The sequence below is a fragment of the Pocillopora verrucosa genome, chromosome 8, assembly GCF_036669915.1.
Source record: "Pocillopora verrucosa isolate sample1 chromosome 8, ASM3666991v2, whole genome shotgun sequence".
In the NCBI taxonomy this organism is placed as follows: Eukaryota; Metazoa; Cnidaria; class Anthozoa; order Scleractinia; family Pocilloporidae; genus Pocillopora; species Pocillopora verrucosa.
The window spans coordinates 14,668,770-14,691,269 of record NC_089319.1 but is presented as its reverse complement, the minus strand read 5'-3'; the positions used below and the strand labels follow the sequence as shown (position 1 = coordinate 14,691,269).

At 38.5% G+C, this 22,500-nt stretch overlaps 1 protein-coding gene and 1 pseudogene across 1 annotated transcript in view; one reads left to right on the top strand and one right to left on the bottom strand.

Moving 5' to 3' along the window:
* LOC131786209 (DNA-dependent protein kinase catalytic subunit) overlaps nt 1-22,500 on the bottom strand; it is a 257,393-nt gene that overhangs the window by 65,092 nt on the left and 169,801 nt on the right. The gene's annotated exons all lie outside the window — the stretch shown is intronic.
* LOC136282818 (uncharacterized) lies at nt 7,942-9,221 on the top strand (annotated as a pseudogene).

Below are 22,500 nucleotides of genomic sequence, written 5' to 3'. Positions count from 1 at the left end.
TTTCGCTCCGTTTCTCGCCAACAGCACCACGTGGGGAAAGAAGACTAAGACCCAGTCCCTGAACGGCTACAACAACAAACAGAGAAACAGTACCACTCTCCAAACGCCTAACGGCCCAGCAGAAAGTAAATTTCCTGGAGCTCATCCTCGGGCAAATAGCCAGCTATTATCCACTGATATCTGGGAATACCATAGTGAAGAACTTGACCTCTACCTAGTCTGTTTGAAACATGATACGCGCACAGAAGCGTATCATGTTTAGATCACTGGAGCTCACTTTCTGGATTTCACCAACTTACATTTAGAAGCTGATAAGTACCAGAGAATCTCTTCCAAAGACTAACGGCCCTTATTGAGGACACTTTACTCTGTGCCAATAGCCTGTCCCACTAAGGTAAACTGACCACCGAAGACGAGGAACTCACTCCCACCTTGGAGAATTTCATTGTCCTGACCTGGCTTAAACTGATATATCCTGAGTTACCTAAGCTTGTAAAACAGAGGAACGGAACAGAATTAAGATCACGAATTCTAGCTCAATAAAACCAGAAATATCTCAGGCCCTCACCTCCTTGCTTGACGAAATACGTACAGCTGACGACGCCAAGATTATGCGCACCATTGTGAGTAGCTACGTAAACCTACTGGCAGCAGAACTCCATACAAGGCGAACACACGACCCAACTGCCCAGCCAGGTCCTGTTGACTATGCAAACAAGCCAGCCAACCCAATAGTGGGCAGTGAATGCAGTTTTCTTCCATAACAGGATCGCAAGTACATAGCCAAAGCTAGACAAATTGCCAACATCTTTGATGATCCCCTGAACCTGAGAGCAGACCCTGAGCGGATGAATCAGTCAGTGACACTGACGACACCAGATCAAGCCCAAGCACCCATGTCTTTCCGCGTACAGGCTCACCAGTCACCATACTTGGACATGTTCTATTCACAGCACCCCAGTGCACGTAACCATCGACAGTGGCGCCAAACAGGAAACATGATTCGTCACACCATCATCCAACATTTTGGTTGCCAGGTGACATCTAGTTCCCAATCCGTCCACCTAGCAGATGACTCATCTCCCCTGCACGTGTCAGTGAGACACCCTTATCATTTACCCGTGAAGGCCACAATTTTACCTTCGAAGGCCTTGTTGTCGAAAATCTTGGTGTAGACATTCTGGCAAGAACCCCCTTTATGGAGTCTAAGGATATCGCAGTACGCCCAGCTAAGCCCAACTAATCCCTAAAGATGGAACTATCCAAAACTATGGGTCCCAGCAACCGGTAACGGTCAGCTCTGCCGCACATTGTGCCATGTGCTGCATTCCCCACCCACCCCCACATCCACAACTGTCTGGCCTGGAGAGTTTCTAGAAGTTGAATTACCATATGATGCCACCTCCCGACTCTGTATGCATCAGAACCACAGACTGATGCCCCTGCATAAGAAAGCTGACAGCTTCCCACTGTGGCCGGTAGTCTTTCGCATCGCAGAAAAATACGCATCCCCAACTTAAATCCTGAACCTCACTTCCTCAAATGGAACAAACATTTCTGTCAGGCACATGCCATCTACATACCAGAACCCCACAGGAAAATGTACAGCCACCAGTCTCATCGCAACCCAGGCCACCAGTACATCCGTCAACCACAAAACACTCTGCAAACGTGAGCTTTGACCCAGACAACACAATATCAGAGCAAAGTTTACCTCACTCCTGGATGAATACGACCACATCTCCAACCCAACATCAAAGGCTACCCTGGCGCTGAAGGTCCATTCGAAGCCAGAGTAACATGGGTCCTGTGGAACCCTCCAACAAACGGCAGACTGCCCAAGTATGCCCACCTACAACTACTGAACCTCCAACAGAATTTGATGTGCTTGAAGCATTGAGTGTCTTTAAACACCGCGAAGACATCAACATCCCCGTCGAGTACCTATACCTGCCCTTCCCTCAAGAAGAAGACCAGCCGCGCGGTTACCACTTAAGTCACTGCATTCGTCAATGTTGGTCTCTACAGCCAGCCCCAGCCATTCGCCTTATTCACGATGTTGACGTTTCCATTTTATGTCTTGTATTGCCCAGTGGAAAATACATCATCGCAACAGACTTTACTAGCGCATTCTGCCAGATTCCACTCTCACAAACACGTCCCACATGAAATCATTGGTGGAGTTGCCACACAATTCTTGGGGTGTACAAGTATATGCATTGTCTGTCATGGGCATGCCGGGCTCTGAGAACGCTCTTAAAGAACCATGAGCTGAGAGGCTTCAGTGACCTATTGAATGGAAGGCATCATAGCCAAAATCGCAGATGATCTGTACTGGGTGGGGGGGGGGGAGCAAAATCCCCGGATGACAATCCACAACCATACTCTAGGCTGGACTTGGAATCGGCACTTTTAAGAGCCAGCCCACATTGCCTCGCCACTTTTTGCCTTGTGGCCCGAACCTGACACTGTTGCCTGAATGAAATCATTCATTGGAGTTTTCAAGAAGCTCTCTCCCACCTCATCCCTGGATGCTCTTTTGCCTGTGTTGAAAGCGACAGGAAGGCCGGTGGCGGGGGACTTATGATCTCATGTGAGGAGTGATATCCATTTCGTAAAAGTAAAATGTCTAAAAGGCATAACTCCAGAAGATTGGGCCTGCATTTTAGAACAGAGACGATTATTCTTAAGGTCAAACTGGGCAGGGTTGGAATTGCAGTTGTAGGCGTGTTATAGACCTCCATCATTCCGCAAACATCCAAGGACTAGAGAGCTTCAATCTATTTCGAAGAGTCTCTACACTTACAGAGACTGTTTTCTACACTGGAGATTTTCACAACGCCGATCTGTTGAATCCAGACAAGCCTCCCAATGACGGTATAAATCTTTAAGACCTGATGGAATCTTTGGTCTTGATTGCTTGAGATTACAAAAGCTACTCGAAAGACGAACAACATCAGAGACACTTCTTGATTTAATTTTGACCATAACAAGCAAAAGACATTGGTATCTGATGGTAGTGGATACACAGATAAGTGATCATTTCACTAGTCTTTACATTCTACAGTCCAAGAGCTCCAAGTTATCGCGCTTCATTCAATAAAATTTGGTGTATGAGTTTTAAAAACTTCCCCCAACAGAGATAACTTTATTCAAGATCTACAAATGGCACCTTTCCTCAATAGTCGAAAGTGGTTTGGTGAAATAGATGACAACTCTACGCCTTTGAACATTTGTACTAACAAAATTCCTGATGAACATGCCCTCTCTTAAGCAGACTATTGTTAGGGCACACCAGGTACCATATACGACGGAACAATGGCCGCAGAGGCCAATAAGGAACAGTAATGAATCATGGCGGCTATTTATGAAGAGATCGGACGGACGCAAATTATGACCATTACAAATTCAACGCAATATATGCACTTCCTCCTAAGAAGAAAGGCGATAAAAAGAGCATTTTAATGAAAAAGTCGTCCGAGCCTGAAAACCCACCTGGAGTTTTGGAATGCGTATACGACCCTTTCTTCACTGGCAAACAACAAACCAAGCAAATGACAATCATTATCAGGAAAACGATGGTTGTTTATAAGTTGACAAAAGGGAAATTGCTACACAATATTCAATGTGCACTTTATTCAAATTGCTGACGATGTTCCGTTTGATGCAATAGACAGATTATGGTCACAACACTTTGAAAAAACCACCTCAAGAAGCATTAAAGCTATTCATGAGAAGAACAGCGGCAACAGATGCCCACTTTGGATTTAACTTTTGGAACACATCAATCAAGCACACGTAGAAAAAGCACTTTGGACGTGAATGTCCTTAAATCGTGCGGTCCAACGATATGCCTGTCTCCAAGGCTTGTGAAGGAATTCGGCATCTGTTTCAGAGCTAAACCTATCATTAATATTTGAACACCTCACACGTTTGAGCAAGGTTGCTACCCCCAACGCCCTGGAAAACTGGGACAGCGTCCACAACACCTCTGTTTTAAAAAGACGACGAATCCTAATAAAGCAAATTACAGGCCCTGTCACAGTTTTTACAAACTGTGCTTAATAATATCTACGAGAAACTACTGGCTAGCGCAATTGGGGTAAAGTTTCTATGGCACTATTTCTGTCGGACTGTTATTAGTTCATATAGGAAGTTTTTATACAGGTTGTGAAACATGCAATTATTGCCAGGCTGACAGAGACTGCGAGCAACATGCGTGAACAAAAGGGAACTGGGTTGCAATTGTCGCTGTAGACCTTTCTAAAGCTTTGATGTCATTCAGCATGACTTACTCTTGGCAAAACTCAAAGCATATGGAGTGGAGAAGGAAGTTGCGCCACTTAAGGACTACTTGTCAGGAAGACAGCAGCGAGTAAAGATTGGATATACCTTCTCCAACTGGGCGGACACCAGAAGAGGAGTTCTACCGGAGCGTTTTAAGCATGTGTGTGGGCAGCATGTGAAATATGCAAAACTAAATTATACACAGACGACCATCAGATTTATTCATCTAACCTAGACCCACTTGCACTGGAAAAGTGCATTTGTCAAGAAGTTAATGTCGCAAATCAGTGGTAAAAACAATGGCATGATTGTTAACAAGAAAAGCACCAAGCTCTAATCCTGGGAAAAAATGAGCAAATTTTTGTTTCCCAGTAAATAACTCGGTAGATATATTTGGAATGACAATAGATAAAAGGCTTGCTTTTTATAATCATGTATCAGTTATCTGTAAGAAAAATAAATAATCATTTAATCAAAGATTGGCATTTTGGTACACCTGGCTATGCAACCAGTTTGTTTTAGTCCAGCTGTTCATGACCAAAAAAATACTGAATTGTGGAAATTAATGATAATAATGGTAATTGAACTGAGTGGAGTGCTATTTGGGCTGAAATCATATGCACAATTTCAGACCAAAATTGTAATGACACGAGGTTAAATTACCACTTTGTTACATCCATTTTGAAATTGCCTAAATACAGGACTTGGTCAGTTCAAATATTTATTGATGGAGTACTGAGCCAGTTTAAAATTAAATTCATCCATTTTTTTTGGCGGAAAAATTAAGAGTTTTGGAAAAAAAGTCACCAAATTTGCCAATGATACTCTTTGTCTTTCATTTTCTTGCAACTTGATTAATTATTTAAACAAGCTTTGAAATCTGATTGGTTGTTTTATTTTTAGTGTAGCCTTCTCATTGGCTAGGAAAAAGATGCGATTTAACACGAAAAATGGTGCGATTCATGATTCACACCAATAAGAGCCAATCAGATTACAGGGACCACCAGTGATTTCAAAATGGGCGTAAGACTAACATTTTCTGATATAGAGCCCATCAAAATTAACTTCTGGAGACAAGAACAACACGTTAGCAATTCGCCAACATGGAAACACGGCTAAGAATAAAAAAAATCCTCTTAAAGGATGAAAGCTTTCCAACATAATGAATCATTCTCTACCCATTTGTATCTATCACATGACTATCTTCTTTAATATTTATCATAATATATGGGCACCTTGTGGTTAAACATCAATGATGAGTAGTGTGTGAAATAAGAAAAATTGAAGCAATACAAAACACCATGGCTGTAGAAGTTCCGCTTATAGGTCACAAAAGCTTTAGTTTTCACATCAGGGCTGAGGAATTGCACAGCTTTAAAGATAGAACACTCTGTCTTTACTCATACAGCGATTTCACTTAATTAAGAACACTTTCGATTCTTCACTTGAATATGACTTTTTTAGGGGATTATTGATAGGAAGTATAAGGTTTTACCCTAAGCATAAGATAAAGATGCTCCGAAAGAAAAACGAATGTTAGATGCAGCATGGCTGCACGCAACCTTTTCAAGAGTGGTAAGGTATTGTTACCCAGGACTCAACTCATATTTGAAGATGGCAGCCTCTATGTATACTTACAGCTTAAATATCTATTATTTCTTAGATTACTGCCATACGAAATGGGTAATTTGATCCTGATCACAAGATGCCACTGTTAAAATTTGAGATTTTTTGTAATGTTTTTATGCCAGTAGATGAATAGACAAGTTCTTCTTTGTACTGAGACAGAAGAGTAAAAAGGGGAATTTCAACTTTTCAGTCAAACCATGGACTGAAAGCGCCACATTATTTGCCAGAGAGCCAATGGAGAGAGCTTGTAGCACCCTGCAAATTCTAAAAGGACAGATGCTGGCACTGGTTATGTTTCATTTATTTAGAATGTAGAGGAATTCCAGAAGCCTGCTGGCATAAATCTTGTTGAGATCGTTTTAATAACACTAACCTACAGCATGAAAGTAAAAGAAAATTTGACAAAGTTGCAGAAGAGGAAAGACATGATGAGGTAGAGGAAACCATCTTCTCAAGTCCAGTTAAAGCAAGACGATCTAGTGTAGGACGTTACAACCCCTAGAGACAATGTTTTTTCTGTGATGAGTATGATAGTTCCTGTAATGTTCAATGTGCATCAACCCTTGATGTCGACAAGAAAGTCAGAGGCCATGCCCTTCTTCTGAATGACAAAAAGTCATTGCTAAGATGTTTGGCTGGTGTTTTAGTTGCCATGGAGGCAAAGTACCATGTCAAGTGCTTGGTTGGACTTTACAGTAGGGCCAGGCCTTTCAAACAACAGGATTCAAAACCTACAGATGATACCTCAGTGGACATGAAGAGCTTACATTTGCCGAGCCTGCAACACTTATCCTTTCAGATTTGGTGAGATATTGTACCTCCAAACTACAAGGGATAGCTGCTGAGTGTGGCAAAGTTAATGCAACAAGCCTTAAGGAGAGAGTACTAGCAGCATTTCCCATCTTACAGCGCATGCAGAAGGCATGGAAATTTAACTGGTGTTGCAACATGAAATCGGGGAATGCTGTCAAAGTTTAAAAGATGGCTTCTGACGCATTTTGTCTGGCAAGAGCAGCACATATTTCAAGGAGAGAGATCCTGAGAAAAAAATTCTTCAAATGGCACAGTTGTCCCAGAATGTCAGGAAAATGCTGTTCCTGTCTCCTTGCTATCATTAGTTGGTGTGATAATCACAGGTGTCACTATTAAGGCCAACCCTCCAGATAGCCAGGCCTGTCTCTCAATCGTGCAACTGATCATATTTAACAGCATTTCAAGACCTTGCAATCATCCTGAGGGCACTGGTAAATAACACATCATATAAGATCAAGAGAGTGCCCGCTGCCCATTTATACTGCTCTGAAATATATGATGCAACCAGAGACAGATCTCTCATTGATACCTTTTATAACCTAGGAATGTGTATTTCATACCAAAGGTTTAACTCCATGTCTACAACAATAACAAACAGTGTAATTGAAAGGTATGCACCTGAAGGAGTTACATGTCCATTTAAACTCAGAGGGACACTATTGACAACTACAGCAGTTGCTAACATTGATCACAATCTGAGTTCCACTACCTCTCAGGGCTCGCTTCATCCGTGCCTCCTTGAAGGAGATGGAAACCTAATTGCGATCTGTACCAGGGATATCATGGATGATACGGTGGTCCAAACTGTTCACAAGCTTACAAAATTGGTAAGGAACAGTTAACTCATTTGTCAATGAGTGGTTCATCAAGAGAAGCAAGCCTATTATACAACCTCTCAAGACGAATGATCTTCCCACTTTCATGTCAACCAACAAGGAGACCATTTCAAAAGACAATGCAAAAGTGGAAGTTTTGAAAGAGGATAGTGCTTTATGTTTGTGGCTAGACATAGCGTGTCAAATTCATGATGGAAACTTGGAAGATTTCTTTAAGTATGAGAACCAACTACAGCTGCCATCACTTCTGCAGTTTGGCCAGCTTAGAGGAGGACAGAAGGCAGACTTGGTGAAGTGCTTACCCAGCACATAAGCATAGATTGCATCTCAACAAGTCGCTGATGCAGGTATCTTGATGGAGCTTTTTGTTGTGCAGATGCTACAGCCAAGAGCACCACGCACCTTGATGAATACTTTAGTACCCTGTTCAACCTTACATCCTCAAACACCTTGAAACAGCAAGAAGGGTTGACTTACTCTGGGATGTTCTATCAGGATGATTCACTAAAGAGATGATTGCGAGAAAGAGAGGATCTGGACAATGGCCCAAAGTACTAGCATCAACAAGAATTCCTGCTGACTGGAAAGGCTTTCCGTGAGTCGATGATAGTAAGGACAAACTTTTCAAACTCATTACAAACAAGATATGTATCTAATATTGTCGACTTCTATAACAGAACTGTGTCTTTAACAGAATTCAAACACCTTACTATACACGATTTTATCTCATATATTTGTACTCACTTTATCTAAGGTGGTTTGACTGAAGGCACCTGAGGGTAAGAGCATCTACTCTGCCTATGGCGAGGGTATCCTAACAAGTACTGAAAGAAAAGGGATGAGCTTACTTGCACCTGCACAAATGAAGAGGCAGATACCCGCCTTATGGTCCATGTACATGATGCAGCCTCAAGTGGATATTGACAAATTTAAATGAGAAGCCATGATACAGATGTTGTTGTACTTGCTATTTCAGTGGCTAGTACTCTTCCAACAGATGACTCTGGATCACCTATGGATCTAGAAAGAATGTACAGAATACCCCTACACATGCTATAGCAATGTCCCTGAGTCCCGATAAAGCCGCGACCCCACCAATGTTCCATGCAATAACTGGGTGTGGTAATATTTCATTTTTGGGAGGGCATGAAAAAAAAACGGCTTGGAATGTGTGAAGAGTGTTTCCTCAATGACATCAGTGCTAAAACTCTTCAAGTATCACCAAAAGAGAACACAGAGGAATGCATGGCTGTGCTTGAGAGGTTTGTTGTCCCTTTATATGACTGTACAAGCAGCCTTACAAAAGTAAACGAGGCACAGTAAAAGCTCTTTTCAAAGAGGTCTAGAAGCTCAGACAGCATGCCTCCCACCAGAGCCCCACTTGAGCAGCACGTCAAAAGAGCAATGTTCCATAAAGGCTACCTATGGGGCCAAACCCCTATGGTCAGCCAGTGCTCCCAAGCCCATCGGACTGGGGGTGGCAGCAGCTCACAACTCATGGTCACCATTCTGGACAACTCTACCTCAAGCAAAAGAATCTGTTCTATACCCGATGTGGATGTAGAGCTTTCATGTAGAGGATGATGCAAGGCCTTAAAGGCTTATTTGGTGTGCACTGGTTTGTGCAAGAGTGGCAGCAACTACCAACAGCCATAAATAATACAAAGGCGTCCGTTGTGACCAGAGTACATCGACTAAGAATTAGCCATTTCATCAGCGTCTTGTGGAATTTTGGTTAGATAGGAGAATATTTAGGATTTCAGCTAAAGCGCCATTCAGAAAAATGTAGCTGAACAATTTACCACAGGTATCCGTAATCTGTTAACCAAAGCTTATTTATACTAGGTGGTAGATTTTACTAAAGTAACGGAAGAGAATGTCAAATCAAGCAAAGATATAAGCTTTATGTTTCTAACCTAAACAAGTTTTACCAATTGTGACTCAGAACATAATGTAAACCGGTATATTTGACATTTAACCACAGGACAGCCAAACACTATGATAAATATCATAAATGATAGTCATGTAATGGCGTAAGATGACTACTAATGTATAGAATGTGACTTTGTGGTTATGTTTGAAAGCTTTTGTGGCAAATTTCCCTAAGCAGTGTCATATAAGAGGATTTTTATATCCTCATCATTCTAAGAAACATATTGCAGTTTGCAAGCTTTCCCTACATCTGGGAAATTCGAAAGGCGCAAAACTCTAGCACAAAAATTTATCTTTCAAATCGGCACCCTTAGTCCCCACGGTATCAGCAAGGGCTTTTCATTTGACTAATTTCTTTTTGCTTTTCTCGTCACCATATTCCCACCAGTAGCATAGATCCATTTTCTGCATATAAACACTCACAACCCACAATTCCTCCATTAGCTTTGACAAAGGGTAATGGTCAAAATGTCCACTCAGTTGATAATAGTAATGTTAATCACTGACTTTATGCACCAACCCTTCACAAACCTGAAGACCAAGGTCATAGGCCAAATCCAGTAATTTAGAGGCACAGTTGCTGAGAAGCTGGAGCAAGAACGACTGTCTGGAGACTGCCATTCACAGACAGTTTAACACTGTCATACACTGCTGTGAAAAGTTTTACTGCATAATTTTCTGCTGTACTTCCAGCCTACAACATTATCATAATCATCTTTGTTTAAACACAATAAGCTTTAAGCTAGGAGCTATTTACAGATCTCTGAAAGAAACACAAAAAACTTTGTATATAGCCTTGTTGAGACTGATGGCTCTATTGGCAAATGAAAGGAACTCTAGAAATAACGGACAAATTTATGGTGAATTTCTTTGATATTTCAAAACTCATATAACTTTGAAAAAGCTGTTTTGACAAACAGGATATCAGAAACATACACCAATGATTGAATAGACAATGCACAGGAGACAATTACAATAAACCATCAACAATAAAATTACATACATGTAACTTTGCAAATTTGATCAGGGACTAAGCCACCTGCTATTTATAAAAGGTGTAGATTAAAGGTGACAGCTAGATGACTCTACCTGAGCATGGTTAGCATATTACTAAAGTGCTCAATGGTAAAATTTTCCAGTTGTTTGGCATTTGAAATGTTCTGCAATAACTACTTGAACCCTACAAACCTGAGCCTTTAAAGCAGGTAGTAGCAATCCAGCCAGTGCAGCTGTTGGTGGCCTTGTACCAAGTAAGCCAATCTCAGATGATCAAAATGGCATTCTTGCAGACCACTCAGTGGAAATGGAAGTTGATCAAACAGATTGCAGTGACGGTAACAAGGCAATAACATAGGACTGAAACTGTTTAACATTTTTCTTATTAGCACTCTAGAGCATAGGTCCCTGTTTTACTTAAATTATGCTGTTGACTACCTTTTAGGAAAAAAAAAGCAACTTGTGCATACATGGAGCAAGATGAATATATGTATGTAAAAAGGGTTACATAAATCAGTTGGTCGCTCAAAACCGTTGTGCTCCATAAGAGCGTAACATCATCAGTGATGGAAACAAATCGGCGGAAAGGAAGGTTAGTTCATCGGGTTCCGTATACTAAATCTCGGGAGAAACTGCAAGAATTATTTCGGAGTGTATGCGTGTTGTTTTGTAAATATAAACACTGTAACCTATTTTAACTTGTTTTTGTGTCCTTTTAAGCAACGCGATATGTCTGTTATGACCACAGTGCCAAATTGATTCTTTAATTTCGATCTTCTCCACACTGCCCGTAGTTCATGACGTGATATTTCACCGTAAATTATCGAGAAAGCGCCTTCCGATCACCTTTGTCGATGTTGTAAGTCACGCAAGCGCGCAAGCGTTACGACCGATCACGTTTACATACGTTTTAGGACAACTCGGCATCTAATCTCCATTCAGTTGCTGTGAAAACCTAAAATTCTCAACGTAGAAGATAAACGAAGTTTGAACGGTCAAAAGGAGATCTTGGTCAATTTTAAGAATCATGCAAATGATCTTTGACACGAGCGCAACTGAGCAAACACATGGATTTGCGCTGTTTTTAAGAAGTTGGTGGATGGAAGCTAGAGATATACCCTCGGGTTTGAGGCAATCCGTCACCTTATTGATGCATCACTATGCCCGGATATGCTTTTTCAGCCCGACTAACATCTGAATTTTGAGAATTCTTTCGTACAAAGTAGAAAATTTTTGATATGCAAGTTATGGTCGAAGAGAAGAGTCTCCTCTGATCACGCTGGTATGAAAAATACTTCAGCTGAAGTTCATGTTTTGTCTGTGAACTAACTGAATACATCTTGTAACTTGTAGCAAGATACAATTCCATGAGCTACATTGTTGCAGTCGCTGCGCGCTGGACAAAATCTTTGATCTTTCGATCGCTGTTCACTGGGGTGGTCTGGCCAGAAATCATTTTTGGCTTGTGACGACGCAAAAAAAGAGAATTAGAGAACAACTAAACTATTTTTCAAACATGTGTCCTAATCCTTTTCATGGGCAAAAAATAAAAGAAAACTTTCTTCCGATGGGAAGTCGAGAGGACCGCTACTAGCGAGAGCGGTACTTTAAATTCTAGACAAAGGCACAAATTAATCATAGGACTTGGCTTGCGAAACAAAAGTGAACATTTTCCCCGTAACTTATTGCACTGAGGTTATTCATGTTGGAAAGGAGACATGCATTTAAACATACAGAATTTTTCCTAGAAAATTACCTTCCCAATGCAATCTTCTTTTCAAGGGTTCCTTTAAATCTTTTCAAACTCTCTCCTGAAAGCCTTTGGGCCAACAGCTTACACAAAGCACCAGTCTAAATAGTAGAACAAAGTGGATCAATAAGAGTACAGTATGTAACAGGTTACCGCCTTAGTGCTGCATCAGGTATGAAAAAAATGAGCAGCATTCTGTGTCTAGGTGCTTTCTATACTAACCAAAGCAGGAAAAGGCGCAATGTTCTTTTTAGTGACCAGACAAAAAGTTACGTTTCAAAATTGGCCACCTTCACTAAACAAACTGGTATCAAAGTGACACCCCCCCTTAGGTCCACATCAATTAGTGGATATGGAATCTCCCATTCTCCACCATGAATTTAAGATTATTAGTCATGCAAACTCATTGTCAGATCTCCTTTGACTCTAGACACAGAGTACCTAAATATGTCTATGAGTGATCAAAACAAATGGATCTTTTTCATGAAATCTTTTCCATTTAATGATGGTTTTTCTTTTCTAATTATTAGAAATATAATGGTGTCTGTGTTTCCAACTATGATGTTCGATTGACTATTCCTAAATGCAGAAGCATATAACCTACAGCTGTAGAGGCATTTTACTTACCTAAATTGTTAAAAAAGCTGGGGTCTAAATTTCTGATTAGCTAGTCTTGCACTCTACTAAACCCCAGCTCTTGGACAAAAATAATGTAACCCTCAAGCTTGTGATTTACAAGCTTTCCTGGTGTTCTCTCAACATTACAATTAAGTGTGTTAGCTGGTAGAAAATGCTGTGTATGCTTTTATAAAATAAACTTCAATTTTCTATAGGTTTACCAGAGCAGTAATGATAGGATTTTTAACCAATCGGGACGCTAGAAGTATCTTAGTTATTTTGTAAATGCTTCTAGATAGGTTATATGCCACTGCTGAAATAAACAATAATCTTTTTCTGGTTTTTGGAGTTTTACACTATTGATTGCTGGCACTTTCTTGAAATCCACTCACCATTTCATTAGTTGTCAATAATACATTCAGGTGGGCTTATCATTACCCTTCAAGTATTATGTTTCTCAATCCCCCTATCAACAAGAACACCCTTATGCACTGTTTAATAGTAAAGTTCGTATACCAAAAGCTACCAAAATTACATGCAGTTACAAAACCTGTTCTGGTAACTTCTCAACACCTTCAACATCTCCCATGTGAAATCCAACCACTCCTGGTTCCAAGACACAGCTAAGTAAAACCTCAAACAGGTCCTCACTCCAAAACTCAAGAGGAAATGTCTAACAAAACATCAGGACTATCATTAATATAGATTATAAGAGTAAATAAATCAAAGACCAATGAGCTTCAAAGCACTCTGTGCAATCAGTTTTTCAGTTCACTTTTCTTAGTCACCCTATAAATTTGAATTGTTCAGGACTGTATCACTCAAGCACCTCACTTGTTTCACCCTGTTTTGGTCAATTTGTTTTTCAACCATAATTTAGCAAAAGGCAGTACATTAATTTTATGTAAATAACATAAACAGCATTTTTAGGGACTTAGCTCCTTGGAAACCATCAAAAAGGAAAGGCTTAATGTCTCTCCAAAGCAAAACCTTGACTACCTAACTAGGTACACCTCTCAAGCAAAATGATTTACCAGGGTAGAGAGCAGTAAGTAAACTTGATAAGTGACTGTAAAAGAAGGACCATGCAGGACCTTGAAAAATACCATAAGTTTGGAAGCTTGTAGTGTTCTTGATGAGTCAAGTTAGAACAATTTCTAGGTTTCTAAATAATATCTGTAATAGGTTATTTGTTGCAGAAAATTCTGAGCTGGGCAATTTCAAAGCACTCCAACAGCACCCTGTAGAATACACTGATGGTTTGTAATCCTCTACCTTATTTTATAAGTCTGAATAAAGATATCACGGGGACAAATTGGACTTTGAAGTTGAGTCCAGATTCAAAAATTGCATAGTTACTGTCATGGCAGCAAAGGCAAAGTAGGTGTCAAACTGAGAAATGATTCTTAGTGTCAGAAACTATTTTTAAAAAAATGTATATGATTTGCTCTCATCATGGATCAATCTGAAAATGCGTCTTTAATATCAAGGAACGTTATCATATCCTACTAAGCGGAGTGGGAGCTCAAGGAAATTGCCCAGCTCTGAATTTCCTTCAGAAAATAACCTATGACAGATGTTGTTTAGAAACTAACAAATTGTTCTAACTTGACATATCAACAGCGCTACAAGCTTCTGTACTTATGGTATTTTTGAAGGTACTTAATGCTGTTATCACAGAATCATATACATAGTTACAATGGCCCATTTCACATTGAATTAAGAATATTGAGCAAATAAATAATTTTTAATCACCTTTGAAGTTTCCTGGGGAAAGTCTGGAGAAGTACGGTAACAAAATTTATGACCCTTACTATCACTATGCACTTAGCCCTGTACACAGACACAAAATAGAGAATAATCCTCTGGAAAACTGTTATCATAAACATTTCCAAAAAACCATAAGCTATCACTTGGTTAACTACCTGGTAGAAGGGATGGTTGCTTAAGACATCCATAGGATGAAGGATTGCCCATTTTTGCCAGTAAAACTTCTGTTGGAACTTAATTACATCAACATACTGCCATTCAAAAATTAGAATCCAAATGCCTTAATCTAACTTGAATGTCAGTGTAATTAACTGTTATGGATAAATCGATTATTAAATCTCCCTTATTGCAATCTCGTGAAGTTCTGTCAAATATGGAATGGGTTTTCCGTTTCCAGGGAAGAGAGGGCAACTTCTTCTTTCACTTTGAAAGTAAACCAAGGTTGTGGGATCATATTCATTATCAAATCATGCAAGTCATTTTCAATAGGAGCTATTTCAGGCCCATACCACACTGATCAGTTTTCAAAGAATACAATAGTCTCAACCAAAATGAATGGCACTATTTTGGCCAACTGACCTTTCCAACCAAGTGTACTGTACCTTTAGATGTATTTTTAATTATCATCCCACTAAAAGACCTAACAACACTGATGGAACCCAAAGTATGCTATGCTAACTTGTCCACATTTTCAAAAAGCCATCTTTCTAATCTGATGCATTTTCTGAATATTTCACCTTTTGAAACAGCATTTTAGGACTCTGTAGTATGGATGATTAACAAAAATGTATTAAAAATCATGCTCTTTCCAAACAAAATACATTAGTGTGGAAGGGGCCTAAGACTGCAATTTAGCTACCACGTAACAAGATAAAGACATTCTAGTCTTGCATCATAGATATCACAAAACAAATGAGCTTTGTCTTCACAAATTGCATAGGGCTTTTAAATCAAATGTCAGACAACCATAAAACATATTTTGTTGCAAATGTTCAGACCACCACCTATCTGTTCATTTTACTATTACCCTTTTAGTAGGGAAATTTGAAAAGTAAATCACTTTTGTGGTAAGGGGCTGAAAGTAGCATTGAGTAAACATTGTACTTGGGTTTCCGTTATTTCATGTTTCAACATTGGGAAAAAAAAAATTTAAATCCTTGGTTTCTGCAAATCTCCCAAAATACCACTCTAGTATTTGTGCTTTAAGTGATAATAAAAAAATTTTTAAAAAAACAAAAAAAAAAAAAAAACCACTATCTACTATTAGCTTGTTTCAGGCTTCTCAGGAACCAGACCGCAGTGATTACAAAAAAAGAAGGACAACTGCCATGTGCAGTAACACAGACCCTGACAGGATCTCCAGGTGATGAATACAATTAATCAGACAAAGAGTTAGCCAAATGAACCAATAAGAGAGAATAATGTACCTGTATACACACTATGTTCTGAGGTTTCTTTACAACCAACTATTTTCAACTGTTATTTAGATTTGAACTTATTAAAATAATGTACTTTAAGAAATTCAAAAGAGAAACCGCGCATGAAAAGGAATTTTTAAAAGTCAGTTACGTGTATTAGCATGGTGTTTGGAGGTGCTTTCTCTCCAGTCTGTCATTTGTTGCTATTTCACTGTTTCCAGACACCTTCCAAAACTATGCTCAAGCCATTCAAGTCAATAAATCACAAACTACCCCCTGCATTTCACACTTCTTGACCCATGGAAAGTGAGTCTACACTTAAATCCACAAAAAGTTGTCACCTACTGATAGATTTTTGACATCTGCTGCTTCGGGGAGTCAATTACATCCTAATTGCTCAAGACCCAAATTAATGAATGAGAGCAATACATGTGTTGTACAAGATGTTTCAGGTTACCTCAATTGTGATTTAACCATTAAGTGTATGGGTTCCAACTGTAGCAAAATTATTCATGCCATACAAGCAGATCAAGACATCAATACTTATGTAACTTAATAATAATCCGCTTCTTACAATATCATACTCTGTATATAGCAGATAAGTATCAATGTTGTTATAATCCTCTTCCTATAGTATTAATAATTTTGCTACAGTTGATGTGCCTCATGATGTGTTATTAAAACCAATCTTCCTAAAATGTAAATGCTTCATCATGGCGCAAGTATCATAACAAACGGGACCCTTTAAGTATGTACAGTAGGCCTCATTCTCTTTTTTGCTCAAAGGTATGAAGGATCAGTTTGCATTATATTTCTATTATTGTCTTTATTATCTTCAAATCATATCCTCTAAAAGGGTACTATTTTTGTGTCCACAGAAATAAGTATTTTGCCATATTCAAACACATTTATACCAAAGTCACCTGATGTAAGAAGTAATATTTATGATAGGTTAAATCAGACAAATCACATTAATAAGTAACTAAGTCAATACAAGAAAATGAAATCATTGTTAGTTTGGTAATTACTAATAGCTTTTCAACATAACTTTTCTACATATTTCACATACCTGAAATAGTCATCTATCTCTCTGGGTGTAAAATGTCCCCCAAGCCCCTTGATGGACCTGCTGTGAAACAACTGGTGGCTGCTGTAATCCCAAACATTGCCAGACGAGACAAAAAGAACTTCAACGATATGAAAAGAACACTGGGCATTTTATCATCCTTTGGTGCTACATGGAAATAGAAAAGAGTTTTTAAAAAGTATTGAGAAAAGCTGTCATAATAAGGAAAGGCTTATTGTTTTATGGTAAGTCTGAACTGTGTTCAATTACCACCAAAATGTTAATTGTATGTTTCACTGGCATAAGATGTGCAAATCTATGCTGTCCCTTCATATTCTTTTTTCAATGTGTTCTTTCTTACAATGTGAAAAATTCTGCCCACTCTTTAATTGACCAGGTTCCTTATTTGGTAACTGAGAGAAGGGCAATTTAGTGCAGCTTGAAGCTATTACCTGACCACTAATATAGAAAATCCTTTCCAAACAAGAGCTTGCTCAGTAATCCCTTGCTTCATGGTTTTTCAAGGGATTGGAAGATCTTACAAGAGCACAACCAGAGTCAGCAAAGCTGTATATATGCTTATTTTGAGTTGCATGGCAAGAATTAAGCCTTTCTTACCAGGTTATTTCATACCTTAACATGGACCTGAACAGAAGATGCTTACAAATTTGCACTGGTGCAAAAGGAATTTCAAGGACAAGATATGCCTTGGCAGAGGACCACCTTACAAGTTTTGTTCTTTTCACTAGGGAGGCAACTAGATCCTGCAAAAGTTGATTGTCTTTAATGGAGCTTTAATTTGAAGCCTCATACTCCATCAGTTACTCAGGGATCATCCAGAAAGGGCAAGATATGTGAAATCAACAGGGAAAAAAAGCCAAACATACAGCTTAATTGAAATCCACTGAGCCTGAAAGAGTATCTAAGATAAGTGACTCTAAATTCTGTGGTTGGACCAAGATAGATACAACATTGTGGCATCTGGTCAACTACACATACATTATGAAGCAAAGAAAATTACTGTTTCCAGGTGTTAGTGACAAGCGAGGTATCATCAGAGAAAAAGCTCTCCTCACTGTGCAGTGAAGGCTATGTAGACTTGAAATGGTTTGCAAAATGAAGTTTCCCTCTTACAAGGTAACAGAATGATTTTAAAAAATCTCATAATCAACTATTTGGCACAGAAGATGGATTCATGTGCAAAAGCCATTGTGTTATGATACCTGCTAACTAATGTCTGTGTGATTCACAAATTTGCCCAGAGAGAAATCCAAAGAGTGTGCCAGTGCTCACCAGCCCAAAGGTCACAGCCTAGCAAGAGGATTACCTGTCACAGTGTAGAAACTTTATACCCTCATGAAGTGCCACATTTTATCTTAAAGAAAGGAAAGGTCCTTGGGGTTTTCCATCCATCCTAGGGCTGGTGTCACACAATGGACCCCCTATTTCATAATGATGACTTTAAGATTTTAAGCAAACAGTGGCTTTCAAATAATGTTCATCAGAAAAAAGTCTTTAGATGTATTCCAAGACCCGCAGATCCCTAATAACAAAAATCTGTGTCAATATGTAAGATCCCTAGCTAGCATTACTTGAGTGACCAACCACACTTGCTGAAAGCAAAAAGCCCTAATCAGCATAGTATTTGCTTTGGATGCAAATGTCTCTCCATAACTATAGCATAATTTGAGCCACCTGATTTCTGACATGCCTGAGAGAATTGTGAAGGTACAGAAAGATGATAATGATAGACATTACCATGAACTGCCAAAATTGGATCCCTCGCAGCTACATTTTGTCGGAGATATAGGTAATAATTGTTCATGCATAGTGGACCTTCCATGAAAACAATACAGATGGAGCCATGAATTGGTCAGAAGCAATGCTGAGGCAACCCTACCCCTGATAGAACTTCCATAAAGGGAAAATACAATGGGACTAATGGCTACATTGTAGTGGCAATCAACTGGCATAAGGTCAATCCCAATAAAGCATGATTTTTTTTTCAAACACCTTTTCTAACATCAGTCAACCTAAACAGATCAATTAGTCACTTGTTATGAACAGAATCCACATCTGAAAAAAAATTTTTTTCTCACATAAACTATCTGTGGTTATGCTACCACATGCAGACATCTTTAAATAAGAAAAAATTATCAGCTACCAGTAATAGGCTACAAACTTGTTACTCACAAATGAAGACCCAGCTTGGTGATAGAAGATGCTCACTGAAGCTCCATGTGTAGCAGTCAGAGCTGCTAAAACAAACTCAAACCAAAGAATTGTCTCTTTCAAGGAAAAATTTCCACCAACATGCTCTAGGGTTGGATATTGCTGAATACCTTTCTGTCCACCACCACCTCCCTAAAATCTATTAATAAATCACAATAAAACAACATTGACAACAACTACAACATGACTGTCAATGTATTAAATTATGAAATTTTCACTTATAGCAAACATTTTTCATCATGTCATTCAGGTGTGAGGGACCAAAGGCAGTGACAATAGTTCCATGGTATACTTTCATTGCATTGTATTTCATGACGATATGGTAAATAGTAAAGGCCAAAGTTCTCTAATAGCTATGTACAATCTCATATCCATAAAAGCAAACCAATTGAGGGCTCATTGAATTCTCCACTTTTAGAAATTGCTGTTGAAAGCAACTGAACGCAATAGTAACTCAGATTATCGCATCAAAACTTTCAGAGAGCCATAGAAACATTATCTCATGAAGTATGTGGCTTTGTCCATAGATTGAAAACTACCTAAAGGAAAACATAAAAAACAAAGCAAGATCTAAATTTCAAATGTTGAAGTTTAAGACAATTTTGGAGACAAGAGTGTAGTATAATTAAACATGAACTAAAGGTCCACGGACCACCCCTTCACATTTGGACCCAAGCCATGGAATCCTTTTAAGAACTACCCAAATCTTTTTCATTTCTTGGTCAGTTGTTCCATGCAAATAGAATATATGAGTTGTTTAATTTTTTAGCTATCCCTAACCGAAATAGCTGGTTTGTGTAACAAAACCATTACACCTTAAAGATGCCAATAACTCATTGCTCTAATGGCATCACTACACATGAAATGCTGCAATGTCAAAATTGCAATAATCTGTGAAAAAAATATAGAGTAATCATTACTATATATCATCATATGAAAATTTTCATAGCAAGCATATGCTGAACCAGACCTATAAACAAATAAGGATGGATGGTCTTCATGAGTTCTTTTCATCCAGTCAGCAGCAGAGTTTATATCTATTTCAAATTGGAAAGAAAGGAATCACTTAGAAAATAATACCTCTTTTCATTCTGATTCAACAGTTATACTAATTTTCATCTATTTGTCTTCAACAAATTGTAACCACACATCATGACCAGGCTCCACTAGCTTGACTCCTAAACTGGATAAGCAGTGTATCATATTTGAGTTTGCAGTTTACATGAAATGCATGCCCAGCAAAGTCTCTTGCCTAAAAAAATGGATAACTCATCAAGCCAAGAAACTTTGATATTGACTCATGACTATTTTTACATTTGTCTGTAAAAAATGTTCTAGTCAGCATACCCAATCAGCTACATTTGTGGATTTATTATTATTAAATAATCTTCATTGAGGATGCAAAATTTACAAAAATTTGTTTATACAAGGGCCCTAAAAAGATTAAAATCTAAGAAAATGACCATCGTTTATAAATAGGAATGATAAGATAAGAAACTAATATAAATAGGGAGAGTATATTGATTAAAACGACTTAAGGAAAATTAAAATGTAAGGCTAGCCTTTACAACAGCTAAACCAATAAAATGCATGATGTATTTATCAATGCATCAAATGAAATATGTATCAATTTTCTTGATACATATTTTGAGATAAATGATCCAACTGGTAGAAGTAGCTTAACTAAATAAAAGGATCAAACTGCGTAACTGGTCCAATGATTTAAATGATTTAACCATATGATTTAAATGATTTAACCATATAGTTAAAATAAATCCAACCAGTGTTCATAAGTAAAATAGTCCAAACATTTCAAATAGTCTATCAAGATAAAAAGTCCCACCAATAAAAATGGTCCAACTAAATAGAATGGTCAACATGGTGGAAAATGGTCTAACAAGAGAAAATAATCCAACTGGTAAAAATGGTCTGAAAAAGCTTCAACCTGCAAAAGTGTTCTAACTACATAAAATGGTACAAACGGGTAGTAAATGATGTTATTAGACAAAACAATCCAACTGGTTAACATAGTCCATGACCTTATTAGATAAAATGGTCCGACTGCTTACTTGATCTAAATTGATAAAATGACTAAAAATATGTAAGTGGTCTGCAGGTAATAATAAGGATCCTACTAAAAATGGCCCATCTGGTTACAATGACCCAACTGGTTACAATGAATTGTAAACCAGCTTTTTGATGGCCTTGTAACTTCTTGGATAAACTTTTGTCTGCCAGCAATTAAGGCTTAAAGCATCCATTTTAACTAACGGAACTTGAAGGAATGAGCTGTTGGTTGCAGATCATAGTGGTTTTATTAGACCACCTTGGTGGTCCTAACCTGGTCTACTTTGGGAAATTGGGCTCTTTACCAATCTTCAAAAACCCCATCTGCTCCAGTTGTTTTTATATATTTAGGTATTTCTTTCTTCTTCACTGGGTTTTCAGAGGTCTAAATCTTGTACTCTGCCATCTGCATTGCAAAGCAATGTGCTTGGCTCAAAAAGACAACCAAACAGCTAGGGTAACAACATGCCATTGAATGCAAATGAAACACATATCATAGACCAGCAAACAGCAAGTAGGTAACAGGTTTCACATCCCATGTCCTCAAAGAAAATATTTTTAATGCAGAAAACCTTATTAAAATGATAAGTTCTACATATTTTCTTTGTTAGAGAAGTAATTTCAAGACCTCTTGCTTCAGCATCATCAGGTTACCACTCAAAAACAATACAACAACTTGGCCTGTGGCCGCTTGTGTTTTTTAGAATGTTTTCTCCCATTTGGAAACTGATTAAACCCTCAACACTCTTTACTGACAATAGTACTTCCAAAGATTGTGTGTTCATCTGGCTTTGGACTTTTTATTTCATGGTGGAATATTGTTTTTTGCATGTTTCAGTACCTGTTTTTTTTTGCCCTTTGATATTTCCTCCTGACTGCAGAAGAGGGTATTTTGTTGTTCCTTTATTCACAACATCTGAATTCCATGTGCTATATTTTTTCACAAAGCTTTATTTGTAAAAAGAGCATCAGTAGACTTCAGTGTGCTTTTTTTTAATGTAGGTTCGAAATAAATGTCTACTTCCTGGAATTTCTTCAAAATATGGTGTAATTCATTTCTTTGGTATTCTGCTGGGCTCACGATCA